At 43.0% G+C, this 20,661-nt stretch overlaps 1 protein-coding gene and 1 non-coding gene across 2 annotated transcripts in view; both read right to left on the bottom strand.

Moving 5' to 3' along the window:
• VIPR2 (vasoactive intestinal peptide receptor 2) overlaps positions 1 to 20,661 on the bottom strand; it is a 297,276-nt gene that overhangs the window by 222,826 nt on the left and 53,789 nt on the right. The window lies entirely within an intron of this gene.
• On the bottom strand, positions 7,953 to 8,057 carry LOC132251027 (U6 spliceosomal RNA). Its single transcript, XR_009462834.1, has one exon. It is a non-coding gene; the product is annotated as a U6 spliceosomal RNA (small nuclear RNA).

Below are 20,661 nucleotides of genomic sequence, written 5' to 3'. Positions count from 1 at the left end.
TCTTGTGGAAAGCTGGAAATGCATGGAAATGATGCACAATGGACAATAAAAGAAAAAGTGCACCATATGATAGAAAGGAAAGACAGATAAATCATAAAAAAGGTAACTAAAATAGTCAGCCCTAACATTTTGCACATACTGTCTGTGCACGTTACTTTGTCTGGATGGCAAGTCCTTCAAGGGACAGTGCCTGGCATGATGGAATCCTAACTAGGACTTCTAAGCACTGCTTGAAATTAGGGGTGCACCCATAAAGATTTTCTTGGCTGATACCAATGGCTGATTATTAACCAGCCATATTGGTTGATACCAAACTGATAACCGATTTATGGGAAAGCAGCCTGGCAGCTTGGAGAGCAGCGTCTGGCCAGTAAGTCTGTTTGGTGGAAGGGGCATGGGCAGGCAGATTGAGGCTCCCACAGTGAGGGAAGGAGTGGGGCAGGGGCAGGCGCTGCCCAGCCAAGCCAGTGAATGTGACCCCACTGGGAGTGGGACAGAGCTCCAGAAGGTTCAGTTCAGGTGGCATGAGGGGTGAAGGGCAGCTCCCTGCCACTGTGTACACCCACAGGGGAAGCATGGGGAGCATGTGTCCTGTGGATTTGTGTTCAGGTTGGGAGCAGGCTGCCCACTGTGGGCTTGAGACCACGGTCTGTGCCAGTCTCTTCCCAGTGAGGGGTGGGGCTGGGCTGGGGCTGAGCTCAGGGAGGGCAGTGTGGAGCAGTACGGGTGGTGGTAGCATTGGGAGGGGTGGCTACAGGGAATTTTGGGGTGGCTATAGCCCACCCCATAGCCACCCCTCCAAATGCTGCTGCCACCACCTACCCCCACCCACTTAGAGCCCAGCTTTGGCTCAGCCCCCATGGTGGGAAGAGACTGGCACACCCCCTGGCCCTGAGCCTGCAGTGGACATCCTGCCTTGCCCCACACACAAATTCAAGGGGGCACACGCCCCCCCATGCCTCTTCTGGAGGTACACACAGCAGTAGGAGTCCACCCCCCTCTTCACCTGCCGTGGCCCCCAAATGAGCCACCCATAGCTCTGTCCCACTCCCAGTGGGGTTGCACTGGCCAATGCATGCACACAGCACTTATCAGTGACATTATCAGCTACACTGGCCAAAAAAAACCAATTGCCAATAATATTAATTTTCCTTTTATCAATGCCAATTCAATATGCCACCAATATATCGATGCACCTCTACTTGAAATACAAATAATTATGGAGAGAGCTTAAGACCCTGCTCCTACTCTCACTGAGTCAACAGCAAAACTTGCATTAAGAGGAGTGAGACCAGAATCAGACTATAAGCAACACACACAAGAGACCACAGTGAATTGTCCCAGTTCTAGCCAATGGAAGGAATGTGCAAACCTATTGCAAATATAACCCAAAACATCCATCAGCTGGTTAAAATAGCAGTTATCTTACTACTTGCTTATCTTGGGTAGACTAGAAATAGGCACACCTTCTTCTCAGCCTGCAAGTATAATAGTCATCCTTTTGTTGTTTGTCGCTCAATTAGAGCTAAGTAAATGTTTCTTTTTTTAGCATCACATGCATATGACCTGAACCCACAATAGTATCCATGAGATTATAGCAGGATACATATGAACCCAGCCTTAATGTTACCATTGTGAAATAGCAACGGGGGTGGGCAAACAATGTTGACTATTACTAAATGAAGGATAATGACCTAATTGCTGTGGAATGACATGCTAAATAGTCGGAGGACATAAACACCCTCCTCATTAAGGCGGAGCCCTGTTCTGAATTTCAGCCCAATTCAGTCTGATCTGAACAAAGGAAAATTGGAATGTAACAAATCTATTCCAAACCAGTTCCTTCATTACCAATTTCCTGCATACTAAATGATCGCCCACCCATGTTTTTGCACAAGAGTAACAATCATACTGAAGCCCAACGGTAAGGGTTCGCTGCCCAATACCATCTCCCCAAATTTATCCCCAGACATGCAGCCATTCAAGGTTTAACACAGCATATTTATACAGACTAGCCTTCCTGATCTGGGCCAGAAAGGGTATAATTGAAAGAGTATAAGAAAGTGTGTTACTGTACAAGAACCATGAAATCTTTGGGGAAAATATTGTTTTAAGCCACTTTTATCTTCCTCTGATTGTGGGGTCAGCTAATGAGTAAGCTTCTTGATACATGTTACAGCAACATTAGAGATGCTCTAACTGGCCACAGATCCAATCGTTCATTCTAAAATGGGCCTAGTGATTAATCATTTATGCCTTTCTTCCTGAACATGTCCCTGGTTATGGAGGGCAGTAAAAAGGACAACATAGGATCAGCTTTAAAATACCTTGCCTTGCCTGAGGATTCTCCAAGTACAAAAATTGTCAGGAGCTGGATCTTTTGGATTTATTTTTTGCCAGAACAAGGCCCACAATTTAGTTTCAGCCTGAATCATCTAGAAACAAAGCACTTCAAGCAATAATATGTTACAGCATGAAAGGGAAAGCCTGCTTGATTAAAATGAATGTCAAGGCACTGAGTTTTCTATTTACCTCCTCTTCCCTCTCTCCCCATACCCCTCCCCTGACATACTGGGTACTGTCATCACTTGGAGCTTGTGCCACATGTCCAAATCACTTAGCTGAACTTGCCAGAGGCATGCAGGATGGTTGCAAACTACATCATTTTCTAAGTGTCACTGAAATGTGTGGGGTCAGCATCCAACCCATGGGCATTTTCTTTTCCTCACATTGCAATGATAAATCATTCACTGCCTCTTGGGTTGCTTTCCAATGTAAAAGAATATGGTAGTTTTTAAAATAATTCTGGAACTGGATGGTGGAGTTTGTAAGCAGAACTTCTACTAACTCTACTCTTTTCATTATTATAATTAAGATGATATAGGAAATAGCGTGGGACTGGGCTGGAGACAAGCATCTCCTCTGACTGGTTAGGGCTGAGAGTTTCTTTTATCCATTGGCCAAGTACCTCAGAGATGCTGTGACTATAGCAAGGCTGTTGGAATGAAAACTACTATAAAACAATAGTGGTCTACCTAGGACAGTAACCCAATTCCAAGGAGTTCTAGGGGTTTAGTTTATACCTGTCTGTGCTTCTGAAGATCTAATATAAAATATACTGTCAGTTTAAAAATCCAAGAAAGCAAATAAAAAAGCAAGAAAAGCAAAGTAAAAATCTTGCTATAAAATCAGTGCAATCTATAACAATCAAACATCTTTTAAGAACAGCAAACCCACTTATGTAGTCAAGTTAAATAAGACAATGTGGATCTGACTCCACCCATAGGTGCCAACTTTTATTTTTGCGGTGGGAGGTGGGGGGGCTAAGATAATGGACATGTGGAAAGCTTTACACATTTCAGGTGACAGCCCTTTTCCTGAGGGGGACAGGGCCCTCGGGCCCCCATGGACTTGACACTTCTGACTCCACCTTCTTTCCTAAATGCTGGAATACAACCATGCAGCTAGACTGGCCCTTATTATGAAACTAACAGTATCAGGGACCATATTCTGAAAACCACTGATACAAAAAAAATACTGGAAATGAACATATGATTGGCATGTGCTAATTTAGGCAGCCATCTTGGGTTGCATGTAACATCCTGACAAAGATGTGGTCATATAGCATTACAATGTGGACATAAAGCCATGGTTATAGGAAAACTGATAAATTCACTAAAGTCAGTTTCTCAGCGGTGATGTTCTTTAAGAGACTATTATTGCATGATCATCACTTATACTTCAGGAGTTTTTTGCAAATGGAAATTACCGGAAATTACAGGACTCCCCCACCCCCTTTTTTTTTCCCCCCCAGTAGACTAGTAGTTAAGGCACATGACAAGTGAATGGGAGACCCAGATTCTCAATCAGAGCGAATTTAATGCGTATCTCTTCCTTTCCAGCAAAGTACTCTAACTAGCATGCCAGGGGTTAGACACTCACAGCCCCTCCTCCCCTCCATGGACCAGCATAAACAAGCTTTTAAATGCATTAAAGAAAACACCCTTGAAACACAGCTTGGGAGAGACCATAATCATGGATTTACACAGGAAAGGGAGAGATGTGGGATCAGGCACCAGGTCAACCCAGGCCTGTGCAGGCAGCTCCTCCATGGTGTTGGAACTTTTCCATGGGTGTTTTATTCATTTTATCCAATAGATGAGAAGGAAGGCTGGGGAGTAGTCTGAACAATGCCTAGCCAATGGCTTGGTGGTGAGGGAACTTTGCTGGAAGCAGGAGATTCAGGGTCAAACTTCCTCTTGGTGAGAGGGGCCTACAGTCAGGGTTTCCCACTCTTTGGGCAAGAACCGTAACTGCTGGGCAAACAGCTAAAAGGTCTTCCTTTTTCTTTTCCTCTGTTGTGCGTCCAGCAGGTATGTACACAGGATGATTTTATTTCACTGCGGGGCAAAATAGAATCCCAGACTCTGCGTAACTGCCAAGAACTTGAACTTGAACTGCTATACACATGCCATCCAGGCACCCAAAGTGACATATTGTTTAGCCCTAAAACTCTTTTAGCCCTAAACCTTCACCCCAAGAGTTTGTTTTCTAATACCCTCTAATACATTCTGCTAAATATTTTTTCTTTGTTTGCAAAATCCCCCAGCATTTTCAAATATAGGGCTGCAATTCCACAGCAAACATTTTACCTAAGACTGCAAATGCAGGAGTCTGCTGCAAGAATGGTTTCCATTCCATGTTCTCTCTCTTTCCAGTGGCAACAGTTATTCCAATGGCAGATTGCACCATTCTTTGGGAAATTTACCATTGTTTCTCCTTGCATCACCCCACCTGGCACCAGAAGTGATGCCAAAATGCAACATAGCATCTGGAGAACATGACAGAAGAGAAATGGCTCTGCAGCTGTGGTGGGCCAGCAGGGGGCACTCCTGCACTGAGCCACCCACTCACTGCACCTGACCACATATCAAACTCTGAGTGTTGCTCTGGGGTGCCTCATATCCACCTGACCCCCTTCCCAGAGTACACCCACAAGCCTGGCGTCACTGCTGCCACCATCCAAGAGTCTTGGCCTGTCTACGGCCCTGTACTTCCTGGGATACACAGGCCTTGTAGACCTGGAGGGTGCTCAACCCACTGCAAGAACTTGGGGTGCTTCCCTTGGCCTGGAGCACAAATAGTAGCCTCCCTTAGTCAGCTGGACCAAGGGGACACGAAGGCATGCCTCTTACCCCTCCCTCTCCCAGTGAATCCACCATGCTAGGTACAGTGGAGTCGTTATTGGTTACAGAGAGGAGGCTTGGGGAAGGATTCAGGATAGGGAGGAATCACAGAAGAACCTTAGAGCAAACAGTGTGGCTAGGTAGCCATTGATTACACATCTGCTGTACTGCAAGCTATATATCTAGATAGGTTTCAAGTAGCTTACTCACAAGTATCATCCAGAGGCTGGTTGAGCTTTCATCTGGAGGCAACCACTTCAATGTGTGTCTGGTTTCAAGAGAGGGGGAGATCCCCCTCTCTCTGTCTGGTCAGTTGCTTACATGTTCCCCAAAAATGCCTCTCCCCAAAATGGCTCTGCCCATTCCAGGAAGAAGGGACCCTATATCTCCCTGTCATGACCTCATCACTAAGGTACCAGCAGCAGCAGCCCCTTTGGCTGATGCCTGGTGCTTTCAAGTGACCTCACTGTCCAGGTCCAATCAGGCAGGTGTTTCTGATACCAGCCAATCAGTTTAAAAAGCAATACTGGCCATCTGGTGGTATGGGCCCCTGCTCCATACCACGAGGTCATTGCCAAAACAATAGAGAGGTGGAGTTCCCCCTTGGCTACCTGTAGCTTCTCAGGTCCGCAGGAGCAGGATCCCCCTCCCTCAGGAACGTTTCCAGCTCAGGTTACAACTCAGGGTTACATGAAACTGATGGGGGGAGGGCTGCCTGCCCACCGCAGTGACCATGGCAACCAAATTGACAGACAGGTGATAAGACAATGGCAAGGGAAAAGCTGATAGCAGAGTTTGGGGAGATACTGAGACGGCATTTTGTCACAAGCTGTGGTTGACAATCGGTCTTTTGCATGCAGTCCCACATAGCTTTTGGTGGGGATGAATGATGAGAGGTAAAATACCAGAAGCTGACCTTAGCAAGTTTGTCACAGTAAAATCACAGTGTCTTGTCTTCATGGTTTCTATATCTGGATAGCTCACTAATTAGGTACCCAAACTATAAGATGCAAGAATAACTTCCCCCTCCCCTAAAGAGGCCCAAAGATAAGAAATAAGTAAATACAGTGATAATGATAACACTCAGACATTCTCTGCAGCTCCTTATCCAACTGACTTCTCTCCCACAGCCCAGAAACAGGAAAAAATAAATACAAAAAGAAAACACAGAGATTGTTTTATATTATGATTCATTTGTACTGTGTCATGGAACTTGGCAGGCTTTCACAGGAGGTCACAGACTTCTGCTGCCACAGTGCAATGCTTGAGGTTTCAACCATTGAAGTAAAAATACTTCTTCCCATCCTTTAATCATAAACAAGTGTTTAAATACATTAAAGATAACTCCATTAACATGCTGCCTGGGAGAGGCCACAATGACAAATGTATACATTGCATGCTTCCCCATGGTAGCTAGGTTGAACCTGCATTTCCATTAGCAGAAGGAGAAGATGAGTCCTTCTGGGATCTAGGAGAGAGCATCATGCTTCATGACAAAGATTTTCAAACGGTGTTATGTAGAGCCCTGGGGTTCTGTGATAGGTAATCAGGGGTTCTGCAAAGAGATTAGATGGTCGGGAGGCAAGGTGCTGCTATTATGGGGCCAGGTCACCTGGCTCCACATCAGTCTTTAGGATAGAGGTAGGGGTTCTGTGGCAGAAGAAGTGATGAAAAGGTTTTGTGACTTTAAGAAGCTTGAAAACCACTGCTTCTGTATTGTAGGTTGGCATCCACACCAAAGAAAAGAACAGGATGGGCAGAGGGTAAAGAATGAGAGAACTAAACCCAGAAGCCTCCACAGTAGCAAAGGAAAGCAGCGTGGTGGTGCAGGACAATCCTGAAGTAGACTTGGGTTTCCATGGCTCTTGGGAAGATGGTAGGAGGGTACTAAAATACATGTTTCTTCTTCACCCTTTCTAAAAGGAACGTATACTGGAAACCTCTATGAATGTCTTCTTCCACTGTGTAAAAATATCTTGCCTACGGCAGAATATGGCAGCAGACAACAAGTACACTGTGCCCAGCCTCTGCTGAGCATCTCTTTCACCCTGGGTAATTACACTAGGTCTTTATGTGCTAGCTCAGTAATCACGGAGAGGGAAAAGCAAACGGAATAGCCTGGAGATCCCAGGAGCTTGTTGAAATGAAGTTGTCATTCCCAGAACTCTGTTCTCTGGAGGCCTGCACAGTTGCTTAAACCCTGTCTCTTTCTGACAAGCCAGTAATCATCAGCTTAATGTGCTCACGGTGACCTGAAGAATGTTTGGGTCAGCAATTGATTATAGGCAATATAACGGGGAGGCTGGAAAGTTTTTTTAATGCTTTATTTAGGGAAAAGTCACTGAAAACAGTTGAAAGAAGCCTCGTGAAAAAGAGGTTATGGGTGAGAAATGTGAGAGGGTATAATATTTACTACATATTTTTAATGTAGTAATTTTAGACTGCATGTAAGAGTTTATTGACAATTCTGTTAATCACCCAAAAATCATCTGCTTGGGACAGTGATAAATAACAGGCAAACTAATCCATCAGTTCTTGGAAGCAAAGCTCCTGCTTTGGAACAGTGTGAAACCACAAATACTATCCATGTGCAAACAAATGCGACTTCCAGTTTATATATCATTTATATTCTCGCCGCCCTGAAAATGTCTTTCCCCTTCCTGAATCATTAACTTGTTTGAAAAAAATTGAATCAGACACTATTAGAGGAGGTCAATATGAAAGAAAGAAAGAAAGAAAGAAAGAAAGAAAGAAAGAAAGAAAGAAAGAAAGAAAGAAAGAAAGAAAGAATTTGCGTGTCATCCTTGCGCAGGGGCCATGCTAATCTTCTCTGTATCGTTCCAATTTTAGTATATGTGTTGAAAGAAAGAAGCAAGCAATCCGCAAAATTAAAGAAAACAATAGTCATTGTTATGTTTCCGTGGGAAGGCTGCAAAATAAAAAAAGGACCAAATGAATAATGGGAAGAATTAAACAGGCCTTTAAACAATATTCCAGTAAATAGAAGTATGTTTCTTCTCTCCATAAAAATGTTTGTGAACACTGAATTGGTTTAAGCTCACTCTGTGAATAAATACACCGCCGTTTAGGCGTATTTCATGCATGAAAGTAAACACCAATCTTTTTATTTAGTGAGGCTCTTTTCATAAGTTTGGAGCTCAGCAAGCCAGAGAGGAATAAATGGTCATCATCCCAAGGAACCAATGCCACCGCCAGCCAAAATAATATTGCATTGACATATAAGGCTCAGTCTTTAAAGGTGATGAGTTCCCTCAACTCCATTTGAAATCAATGGAATTGGAGAGGGCTGAGCAGCTTACTAAGAGGTACTTAGCTTGCCACTGCTTTTAAAAATGTGGCTTAGCAGTTTTATATGGCTGTGATTATTTAGAAACAACAATTTCAGATAGTAAACAGACGACAGTTTTTCAGTACATATGTTAATAAGGTGCTTTCTCATTAGTTCATAGAGTTTAACAGGAACAGCCACAGCAGTGGACAGCTGTCGAACATTTTGTAGCACCAAACCCTTTACAACACAAATATCAAGTCTGGTGGGCATTTTAGTGCACATTTCTTTTTTGGATGGAAAGTTCAAAACAGTCTTAGTGGTTTTGATTATGTGGGGATGTCCTTTTCTGCAGCATGCTGCTGTAACTTTGTATGTACCATTAACACAATCAGGTTTTGAACAGACAGAACAGAGTTTACATTTTTTCCACATGCACTCAGTTTTGGGGTCTATTTTTACCAAGAATTAAAGTTATAAAACAAACAAGATTCCAAATATTTGTGAAATATTTTTTCCCATGCTACAAGTGTGTGTGTGTGTGTGTGTGTGTGTGTGTGTGTGTGTGTGTGCGCGTGTGCATCTCTCTATATATAATCTTATATTTGATTTCCATTCTGTTTATTCTCATTCAGAAAAGGAGCTAGAAGAAGGGTGAGACAAAGCAGATCTCTTCTTGGTGATAGTTTTGTCTCCTATTTTTCTTACTTTCACTAGCTTGGAGAAACCTCTCTGGCAGTAAAAATCAATCCATCGTTAAGAATTTCAAAGCAAAGTTGTTGCAAGTGGACAGAGGTGATGATTGCTTATCTGGGATTGCTTTTAAATGGTGGTGTTTATCAGGCTGTTCTCACAACAGACCAAACTGAAATTTCGACTACCAGAAGAGAACTGAATCAGTAGAAAGAGATCAGAAAGAGCATAGGACAAGGAATTATGCCTGATCACAGTTCTGTAACTCCCATTGCTCCTACGTGTTTAATATATATGATGTTTACGTATCTAGCACATCATTCTTTATAAGACAAAGGACTCAATCCTGAACTTGAGTAAGTTGTTATAGGTCTATGCCAGTTTTCTCCAGCCTTCCCACCTTCAGAGATTTAAAACAGTGGTGGGGAAAACCTCTGCTCTTTATAAAAATCCAGATGTGGGCCACTGTTGAACTGGCATAATTTGACCCCTAATATATTATATGATTATAATGATATACTTACAGTTCTCCTGAGGATGGGATGTTTGAATATATAATACATGTAACAAAACAGTATTTGACATGGATTATACATTGTATCTATAGGCTTTACAATCAGTGTAGGATTTTTCCATTAAAGTAACTTAATTTTGGTTTCCATCTCAGCTGAGCAGTCTTAGGCTAGGGACAGAACTTACACATAAACCAGTATAAGTGAGCAGAAACCAGTTAAATATGTAACACAACAGAAGTTCAGTACAGGTAAGTTTACTTTCAAAATGGCTGGTACTGGTTTAAGATAAACCTGGATGGATATAGTATCAGACTTAACTGATTTAGATTAAAACAGCTTATTGAACTTCTGTCCTAGATCTCCTCCAGATTCAAGTTAACTCACAGTACCCACAACACACCAGGATGCTTTGTACCTCCCCCACAACCCCCCCTTTGCAGGGTAGGCAGGCTAGCCTGGCTCAAGCTGTCTGCTCCAACTGAGCAGAGAGGCAGGCCCAACCCCCCCCCTCCCCCCACCCAGCTTCTGACCTGGGTCACTGCAGGCATGTGGTTGCTTTTCCAGAATCAAATATGAATGCCTGTTCACTTGCTTATCAGTTCAATCTATGCAGTTTAGACTAACCTGCAAAGATTGAATTGATTCAGCCTCAGACTTTTTGACCATCTGTACTTAGCCTTAGTCTAATGCAGTGGTGCTCAGCCTTTTTCCTTGGTGGGCCAGATGGGCAGGATAGGCAGTGCCCAGCCCATCAAAGTATTAGTGGACCAGGCACCAGGATCCAGCTGGTGGCCTCAATATGGTACCAGGGTATGGCACAGCAGAACTCCATCCAGCTGCATGGAGGAGGCCAGGGGATGCGTCCCAGCCCCTGATTCTTCTGCATGGGGGGGAAAGGAAGCATGGCCCAGTCCCAATTCTGCCACATGTGGAGAAGAGGGCATGGCCACCCCAATTCTGCCAGGTTGAGGGGAGGGGGAAGGTGGAGGGGGAAAGGGGATGAGGGAGTTTGGCAGTAGGGGAGGGTGGCTGTATTAAGGGCCACTGCTTCCCAGCTTCCATATTTCCTGACCTGTGGGAGGCCCATGGGCAAGATGCAATGGCTCTGCAGGCCACATTTGGCCCACAGGCCAGAGGTTGAACACCCCTGGTCTAATGCATTGAGGGACAATGAATCCCATGTTGGCTAGGACTTCCCCATATTAAACACCTGTTCCAGGCATCTCATTGGTTTGGTCAAATGAATGCGTTTGTCCTATTTTCAGAAACTTCCTCTCTTCAGCTAGGGAGTGCAGTAAGGGGCTGCAAGTGCTCTGGTATCCCATAGTTCTCTCCCCCATATCCCAAATGCCTCTCCACACTACTTTCCAGTCCACTCAGCTGAGACCAGAGATTGGAGACAGCCGAGCATGCCAGAGAGCAAGGGGGAAGTGAAGTGCTGCAGGATGCCAAAGGACCTTTATACAGGAAATACTTAGGTAACCTTCCCGCCCAACAACACTTTTCAGGGTCTTCCATTCTGACACTTCCGAAATATGGTCACCCTACTCATACACATGATAAGTAAGAAAGCCTTTTGTGACCAAAGTACTGGGAATAGTTAGTAGTATTGTGGGAATCCTAATTAGGTCAAAAAACCTAACACTAGTTTTCTATTAAATTAGTTCTTTGAACTGTTCTAAACACAACTGTCTTCATTATTAAAGCGCTAATTTGCTCTTTCCCAGGTGCTGGATAGTCTTTCTTCCATTTAAGATTTCTTATTATGGTTCTTTTCCCACATGATATGGCAAATCACCTATTAGTACATACAGGAGAAAGCAGCCTATCCTTTTGACATCTGGTCCAAAGCCCACTGGAGTATATCTAAACCCAAGGGGATCTTTGTTCTTTTTAAAAACTCTGTCAGATAACAGCATTTGAAATCCAACTTAGGGTCTACAGTAGATAGCGCTTCAGACTTCAAATCATATTAGCTGGGAGTAGTGAAATCAGAGAGCAAAACTAAACATTTAAAGTCCATTGGTATGAGTGAGGTTTGGGTTAAGCCTTCTATTAATTCTTCTTCTTTGAATGATCTGAGAAGAGATGTAAATTTTTTCATCTCTAAACTTAGTTCGAAATTAATCTGTGAATATTTTCCAGAATGCATTTCAGCCCGTGTTGCACGTAAACTAAGCCTTGAAAGAACAGCTTAAAAAAAAAAGTAGGCACATCTACACAAGATGCTAAATGAATAGACTAATTTTACTCTGCATTAGTTCATCACAGCAAAAGTCATGCTAATTCACAGTAGAATTAGTCTACTGTGCATTAGCATCACTAAAAGACCGTGTGCCAGCGCTACTGTGCAGTAGCGCCAGTTATTGTGCATTCAGTTAGTACTTGTTATTACAGGTACTAAACCTAATGTGCAGTAACAATGGTACATTAATGCATGTGTAGATGGGCCCAGTGTATATATGTTTAGATTACGTTTAGACTCAAATTTTAAATCCAGGCATCCTTCCACATTACATGTGTATTCTGAAACACTGCGCCAGGACATCATCAATATGCGGAGAATAAGCAAATGGAGGAGCTGACTGTGGGAGGTAGCTTGCCACACCCTGCCAGAGAAGCATTTTATACTACTTGGTCCAGAACAAGCAGGATATAAATTATGAAACCTCTAAACTCAGTGTAACTAGATAGACACAGTGTGCATAGCTAAGCACAAAGTTATGGTGACAGTTCCTAGTAAAGCAACTTTCAGTTTAAAAAAAAAAAAATACTTTGGAAGCCAGTTTAGAAAAAAAACAGACTCCCCCAATTCTCCTCAATTCTTTTAATTAAAAATAAAAAACCCACTAGAGAAATGTATTACAAAACATCAAATGGCCAGTGCAGTTTGCTATATAACAGAAGGCAAATTTGTCTGACACATCTAGAGCAATTTGTTGGCTTGCTGTGGAGCCCTAATGAAGGTAAAATAGAAATGAGAGGAGGTTATTCAAAGATATGATAATGGCATGTCTCTGTTAAGTCTCTAATCACAAGGGGTGGCTCTCCTTAACTGAGCCAAACTGTTCCAAGGAAAAAACCTCTGGTGATACCGCATCATTTTGAAAGGATAAGGTTTGGGTTTTGGGGGGGCGGGTGAGTGGGGGGGGGGAGAGTTAGATTTAAAAGGGGGAGAGCTCTGATGGAGAGGACAGGAAATGAGATTGTTGCAGTGGTTGACTGTGCATTTTGCGTTTCATCTGTGGGCTGAGGAATTTAAAAAGGTCTGAAAAAATCAGATGTACTTTAGGCTTTAGTTCCCCATTTACCAAATCAAGGAGCTGTTATTACTCCCATAAATCACCAGCAGGGAACTCTTTCTTAGTGACCCTAAAAAGGTGGCCAGTCCCTTTGGGTACTAGGGAGCTTGGAGGGGAAATGGACCACTCTTTAGGCAGTCTGCCCTGAAGTTCCTGCTAGAAGTGATACAGCTCCATTATAGCCACTGCCCTTCATTGGAGCATGAAGGTTGCAAATGAGCTGGAGCTGTGCATCTGGTTGAGTTGGTGCCTAGGCAGGGACTGCCATTGTTTGTCAGCAAATGTGCCTAACTGCATCTTCTGTAGTTTAAAGGTCGCAAGAAACAGATACATTTTTCTAAACAGGTCACTAACACACAGCTTCCCTTTAGAAACCGATGCTTAGTACCCAGGAAATCCTGGGTTCTCAAAGAGCACTAAGCACTTCTAGAAATCTCACCATTTATGGCTTGAATAAGAATGAAGCAATAACAAAACAAAACAAAAATAAGACTAAATTCATTATCAGCTAGAAAACCTGTCACCATATAATTATAGAAATCAGAGGGGAAAAAAAGAGAGTCTACCCATACATTGCCCTTTCTACTGTAAAGTAGATTACTTGAGCCATCCTGTTTTAAGTAACTCTACCAATGGAGGTTCCATCAGTCCCCCCACCCCCCAGTATTTAGCCTAAATGGAAAATGCTGCTTTACATATAAGAATAGCATGACTTCATTAACAAATTAAGTTTAATGCAAACTGTAGTAAGAAAGTGCCACTGAATAATGAAAACCCTAAGTCTCAGAAGACTGCAACAAATATTTCACGTACTCTTGTAATATCAACCTGCCTGGAAGGGGAACCATTAAGTTCCAACCATCTCCACAATGTTCTAAATGACCTGAAATATCCATACCATACAAGGCAATACGTTAGACCGCAGCAGCGAGTGCTCTGAAGCATACACAAACTCTAGGACCTAAAAATAGACACGTGTTGATGTTGCAGGGTATCAATGAGACCAAACCATATGACTGATGAGCACTCAAGAGTCAAGAAAATGCTCATTCTATTGCTACTTTTTCCAAACAGAGAAATAAAGTTTTAATGATTGAAATGTTTTGATCTCTTTGCTCAATAGAAATAGACCTGATGAGGTTTATTGATGATAAAGAGGCAAAGATGATTCTGTTTTTCTTCTACAGAAATATTTTATTTGCTGCTTATAAATTAACTAATCTTTGCTTTTTATGATTCTCATTACTTTTGTTCCTTAGAAAATAGGAACATAAACTGTATAAACCAGTAGCTCATTAAATGCAGTATCTCAACGTTGACTATAGCCAGTCCCAAATTGTTCAAAAGAAAATGCAAAAAACTGCAATAGACAATTCTACTATAATCAGCCTCCAAGGAAATTTGCCTCTTCCCACCCCCAACCCTAGTAATTAAAAGGTTGCATCTTCAGCTTCTGTCACGGAAATGCTTTATGTCTTATGCACTACAGCATTGTGTCAGTAAATCCTACCATTAAGAAGCTTATGTCTAAGAACTTGCTTTACTGCAAATTATATCTGGGCTTCCAGTAAAGGCTTTTAAAGTAACTATTTCTTGTGGCCTCTGTGTTCCTTCTCTAGATTTCTGGAGACCAGGTCACAAGACGGTGGTTTCTTGGATTTTTCTGGTGGGGGAGAGGAAAGGAAAGTTATTGTTTCATGTCCTTAAAGCGGACACTCATTTTCGTCAGACCTTCAGGTTGCACAGTTAGCTTCCCAAAGCAAATAAATCAGTTTATTCTCCAGGTGTCCTTTTATTTTCAGGATTCCTCATTAGAAGCAAGGGATAATTTCAATGCACTCATGTGTACATCTCATTGCCAATCCAAACTGTAAAAAAGTCAAAGGCACAAAAAGATATTAAATGTGTACAAATAAATGGATTCCTGTCAGAGCATTTGCCTTTACTGCAGTTAGACAAATATTATAAAAGTATGTCATAAGTGCTTCCAAACAGATAGCACTACAAGTAGTTGAATAGAAACAAGCAGGTAATCTAAGGATAGTATTTTAGATTTGATTAAGTATTCTGCCAGAATACTTTTCTGTCTCAGCTGTGACCTCTTTTTAATGGGGACAGAGGTCCAACAAGGGATGTACTTGGAGCAGTTTGACACTGACCACTGAGGGGCAGTTGGAATATGATCTTTAGGAAATGAAAGTCTACATGCCCAGTCATTCCCTTGATCAGTCTTGTTTTCCTAACTCAATCTTTCTGAAAACTTTGCCACGGGTCTATAAATATTCTAGTAATGTTATTGGGCTAAAGGAAAGGGTAAGATCTAAGGGTACGTCTTCTATGCAGTCCCACCCCCAAACAACATTAAAATATAGACATTACCCAGCAGGGCCAGCCCACAGTTTTTGGGGGCTCCTTGCAAGGCATAGCTTTGGGGCCCCATGACATGAAGAAAGCATCAGAGGCAGGGGAGGGGCAAGCACAGAGGTGGATTACGGTGTACTGTGGCCCTGGGCAAGCACAGAATTGGAGGCCCCCTCCCCACATGGGAGCTGGGCTTCCCCTCCTAGGGCTTGCAGGGGAGGCTGGGTGGGCCCTGCTAGGCTGGGGGGCACATGCCCACCACTTCTCCCTGCTCCCCACCCCCAGCACGGCCAAATGTACACATACACGTGGCAGACAGGTTTCTTTGGGCAAATCTGATATAGTTTATTAGACCAACTAAATAGTTGGAAACATTTTTCTAGCAAGCTTTCAAGTTTAAAAACCCTTGATCAGGCTGAGGAAGCATCTGCAGTTGGTGCGTGCTCTTCCTGGATGGAATGAATAGTAAAGAAGCCCAAGGCTGGTCTGCATGCAAGACAGTCAGTGAGAATGTAAATTGAGGAGTCAGTGGGTTTCATGGAATCAGTCCTTAAACCACTTGTTACTGAGAAAGCAAGTTTTATCCAAGACACTACAGACTTTCTACAAAAACTTAAAAACATAGACCACCTTCCCAGCACACCCTCCTAGGCACCGTGGATTTTACCAGTTTATATACTAACATCCCACACCAGGATGGCATCCAAGCCTTCCTTACATACCTACAAGAGCAAGATGACAACTCTGAGTACAGGCCCAAAGATGTTCTTGAAATTATATGCTTCATCCCGACACACAACAATTTCACTTTTAATAACCAACACTTCCTCCAGACCATGGGCACACCTATGGGCACCAAAATGGCCCCACAGTATGTCAACCTTTTCATGAGCCACATGAAAGAAGAATTCCTCAAAGACTGCACCATCAAACCCTTGCTGTAGTTAAGATATATTGATGACATCTTCATCATTTGGACTGAAAACCTGCAATCTCTGATTGAGTTCCATCAGAAATTCAGCAATCATCACCCCTCCATCTGACTCTCTCTTAAGTACTCCAGCACCAACATCTCCTTTTTAGACACAATGATCAGCATCCAGAATGGTAAAATACAGACCACGTTATACAAGAAACCTGCAGACCAACATACATATCTGCTAGGGCTGTGCAAAACGGCAGCGTTCCATTTCGACCAGCGTTTCGATGGAACAATGTTCTGTTTTGAATTTTGTTTCAATTTGAAACCACTGTTCTGTTCTGTCGAAACAGTCTGCTGCGGCCCCTATTTACAGACTCAGAATTTGAGTTCTCAGGGATAACGAGGCTGGTTTGCAGTTTATTTGCTACAGAGGAGCAATGTAATATGTATGTTTGTGTATCTATACCTGTATCTAGAGAGATTTTTAATGTTTTCTTTGTAGGGTTTTCATTTGTTTGTTACCCACTTGTTGTACTAAAAAGATAATTTTCGACTTTAATTTATTAGTCACTGAGGCAAAATTGTAGTCAAGTACTCAACAGTAGGTTCTGCACACATGTGTACATGCACAGCAGAGCTGTACTACTACCCAGCGCATCCACAGGGGAACCCTGATGAATAAACTATCATGGACCAAGAAGCAGCAGCACCGCCAATTTGTCGTGGGGGCAGCAGATGGCAATGCTTTCCCTTCTGAAGAGTCACATACATCCTTTGATGATGCTATGACATAGTGAGTTCAAGTTCCCACTATAATAAACCTGCCCAGCCCCCACCCATGGGTCTACAAGTCCTCAATGGCAGAGCAGGCAGAAGATGTTAGGATCTCAATGGCTGTGAAAGTGGATGAAGGCTGTCTTGGCCCCACAACCCAAAGGCTTACGACGAAAGTGGTTCCTGAAAACCATGTCTTAAGTCAAAACACTGCAACTCGGAACTGATTTTCCCATAAGAACAATGTTATAAATGAGGGATTGGTTCCTGAACCAAGGCCCAATACCCCATTTCCACCAAAAATAACCCAGAGTTTTGTACTCACTCAGTTATAGATGTGTAAATATAGCTATATTAAATGTATGTATATTGTAAGTAGCAATCATATTGATTTGGAAGGACTTCTTTGAGGTGACTTTCCTGGACTTTTTGAAGGGTTCTCGGCTGAAGTGTTTTCAGCAGTCTTGGCTGCAGGTTTTTCTGGGGTCTTGGTTGCTTTCTTAAAGAAAAAGTGTCCAAGGCAGTTTGGAGAGATGTTCTGCAGGGAGATGGGCAATGTAGCAAACTTGTTTGCTGGTGCGGTATTGCGTTGCATCAAGCATTGTAAAGTCAAAACTGGCATCAAAAAGTTGAAACAGGGTGTCAATTTATAAACGTTGTAACTTGATAAGTGTGTGTCTGTCTATCTCCAGTATCTCTTCTAAAACTCTTACCTACTGTTGATATCAAGCTAACAAGCCCGAGTTGTGGGATTATAAAAGATATTGTTCAGCAAATAATGTTGGTTTATTAAACAGATAGGTCATTAACCATCTAAACCGCAACACCGAAGTAGCACCACAGTGGGGAAATGTATCCAGTAAGGTAATTGCTTAGCTGTTGTAAACATCACACATATATTCTCTCTTATGACTTTTACCCTAACCCCTCACCTCTGCAGAGAAGCTTACTAAAAATTATCCTGCAAAGATTACTGCTTGACTCATGATCATAGAGTGGGCACATCATAGTCTGACTCCTGCTCCATGCTTCTACTCATGCTTGTACTCTGGAAACACCTGCTTTTAGTCCCCACCTCTCAGCCAACAAATTGTAGATCAGTATCCCCAGTGGAAGATGCCTGTATTTTTACAGTTTAGCATTTCATTGCTGAATGTTTTTCATTTAGCCATGTATTTATTTCAAATTCATTGTTAAACTAGCAATTCCAGGCTAGGGTCTGTTTGTGAACATTAAATATAGGTTAAGAAATTACTCTCAAAGAATAAACAGGAGTTTTCTTCTTGCCTGACAAGTTCTGACTTTGCTATCATATATATTACACTTTGAATTTGTAACCCAGGAATTGGATTTTGGCCAGTGTGAGTGGTTGCTAATTACTTTCCCTGTTCAGAGTATACCAATTATGCAATTATTTTTAGTTCAGCTGATAGGGATAATAGGACATGGGAAAATAAAGAATAATCAAAGAAAGAAAGCACATCCACACAGCAGATGAAAGCAAAGTTGCACAGAGAATGTCAATCTGTGGAGTCACTAAAGTTTTGTATCATAAAGTTTTGTGGTGAATGAGTGAGTGAGTGGGTGAGTCACTAAGCAAACAAGTGTTACCTGAAGAGATTAGAGTTATCACTAGAGATGGGCTCTTAATTCCTTCTCATTATTACTTCTTCCTCCAGCAAACCTTCTGGTATCTTTTGTAAAGATCCAGTCAAAGAAATATGTATGCACTGTCAAGGTCAAACAAGGTCCCTTGCTAGTAGAACCTGTAACTTCAGTACAAAAAAAGCCTTGAGCAATTTGAATCTTTCCTATACTTTGGATTTACTAATGCAGACAAGTAAAAACAGTTTGACAGCCATAAAGCTTTTGTCCACAATTATCCACAGCTTCTCATACTGTAGGTGCCTAGCAGAAAGAAAGGGCTTTAAATAGTCATTTTGTTACCACTTTTGAAGCACTTCAGGATGTAATCAGCATGTACCCAGTGGTGTTTTTTCCCCTAACGTTTAAAAAAAAAAAATACATATATGGGATGCAAATTATACACATTAGAAATCACCCTACCCAACCTTCTGGTTTTGTCTTCAAATAAAATTTCTCTGTAACTCTAAGTGCAACAGGCACGTGTCCCAGGGGTGGCCACAACTCCCCCCCAATGGCTGTTCAGCCCCTGCTCTGGGCCCTCTAGCCCCAAAATCTGCCCTACTCTGGCCCCAATTTGCTCCTTCAGCCTGACCCATGGGCAATTGGGCTGCCTTAGTCAGGTGGGGCATGTACCTTCCTCCCCCGAGACCAGTCCCACCAACCAAGGGGGTCCCCCCACAGCCAATCCTGCAGACCGGGGGGGGGGGGGGTCCCCTGGGCAATCCTACAATGGCCGATCACTGTAATCACTGCAGCCACTTCCAGGAGTGGCTGTGGTGACCACAGTAATCAGCCAGCACTTGCAGGGGGGGCACTGGCACTCCCACCTGCCTGTCACTTAAGTGGCAAGTGTGGCCATGCACCCCCTACATGTTACCACTGGCCTGACCCCTAGCAAGGCTCAGGGCAGTCATGTACCTCCTGGGCAGTAATGGGACCTTCAAATCACCTCTCATAGTCCCACCCAAATCACCAGTCATAAACTGTAACCAAAAACATAAGCTCTCTGGCAAAAACTAAACCTCTAGCCCCCTGGCTATATACACCAAAACTCCTACCCAGCCATGGGCCTCAGTCTGCTGCTAGCTCTCAGCCCTTCACATACTGACTCCAGGCATAGCATGCTTGCAGGCCACCTCTCAGCAACAGGCATCTCATCACAGAGCTCTTCCTGCTTCAGCCTGCAGGGCCAGACAGCCTGCCTTGGCTCTGGCCCTCACATATCTCTCCAAGGCCCTGCTCCTTTCCAGCCAGGTGACTCCACAGGGGTGCCCATAGGTGCCCTCTAATTAGGCTCACTAATTGGTCTTCCTGGCAGTCTGCCTGTAGCAGTGCCTCATCTCCCATAAAGGGCTCCAGCCTACAGTCTGACTGCAGAGCAACTAGCACTGCAATAGGCTTCCTACTGCTCACACAGCCATTGTCCTATTGTTTAAACGCTCACGGTCCCTGCTTCCCTGGGCCAGATCTCCTGCAGCTTCTCCCTTGCAGTCTTCCCCCACTTGGGGCTCTCCCTCCCTTAAAGTAACAGAGAGCCCCAAACTCTCTGTTATACTAAGGAACACAAATGGAAAAAAGACTGTTAAATATAAATGTGCTTAATAAGTGTTTCCTAGTAAGTTTTAGTTTTCCAGCTGTATGTTTAAGTCCACAGAGAAAACCTAAATAAGTTTAGAAAAATTAAGAACAAGTGGGGCAAGTACTCTGCTCCTGTTATATTCCAGTAACTACATTTAAGTCATAGGATTTGTAGAGATGCAACTGAAAGAAGCCTTTAGCTCACAAGGCCCAGTGAAAGTCTAGAGAGCTTGCACACAAGGCAACAAGTGGTAGGTATATTCCAAAAGTTACTGAATAGATAGATGCCTTCCAGGCCCACTGAATATAACAAGAGAAGAGGAGAGAGCCTACTGCATTATGGTAGCAGTAGTAAGGTTTACATGGGCTTGTTTGTTCTGGACTTTAAAAAAAA

Source organism: Alligator mississippiensis, chromosome 5, assembly GCF_030867095.1.
Source record: "Alligator mississippiensis isolate rAllMis1 chromosome 5, rAllMis1, whole genome shotgun sequence".
NCBI lineage: Eukaryota > Metazoa > Chordata > Crocodylia > Alligatoridae > Alligator > Alligator mississippiensis.
Note: the sequence above shows the minus strand (reverse complement) of the source record. Positions and strands in the feature narration are given on the sequence as shown.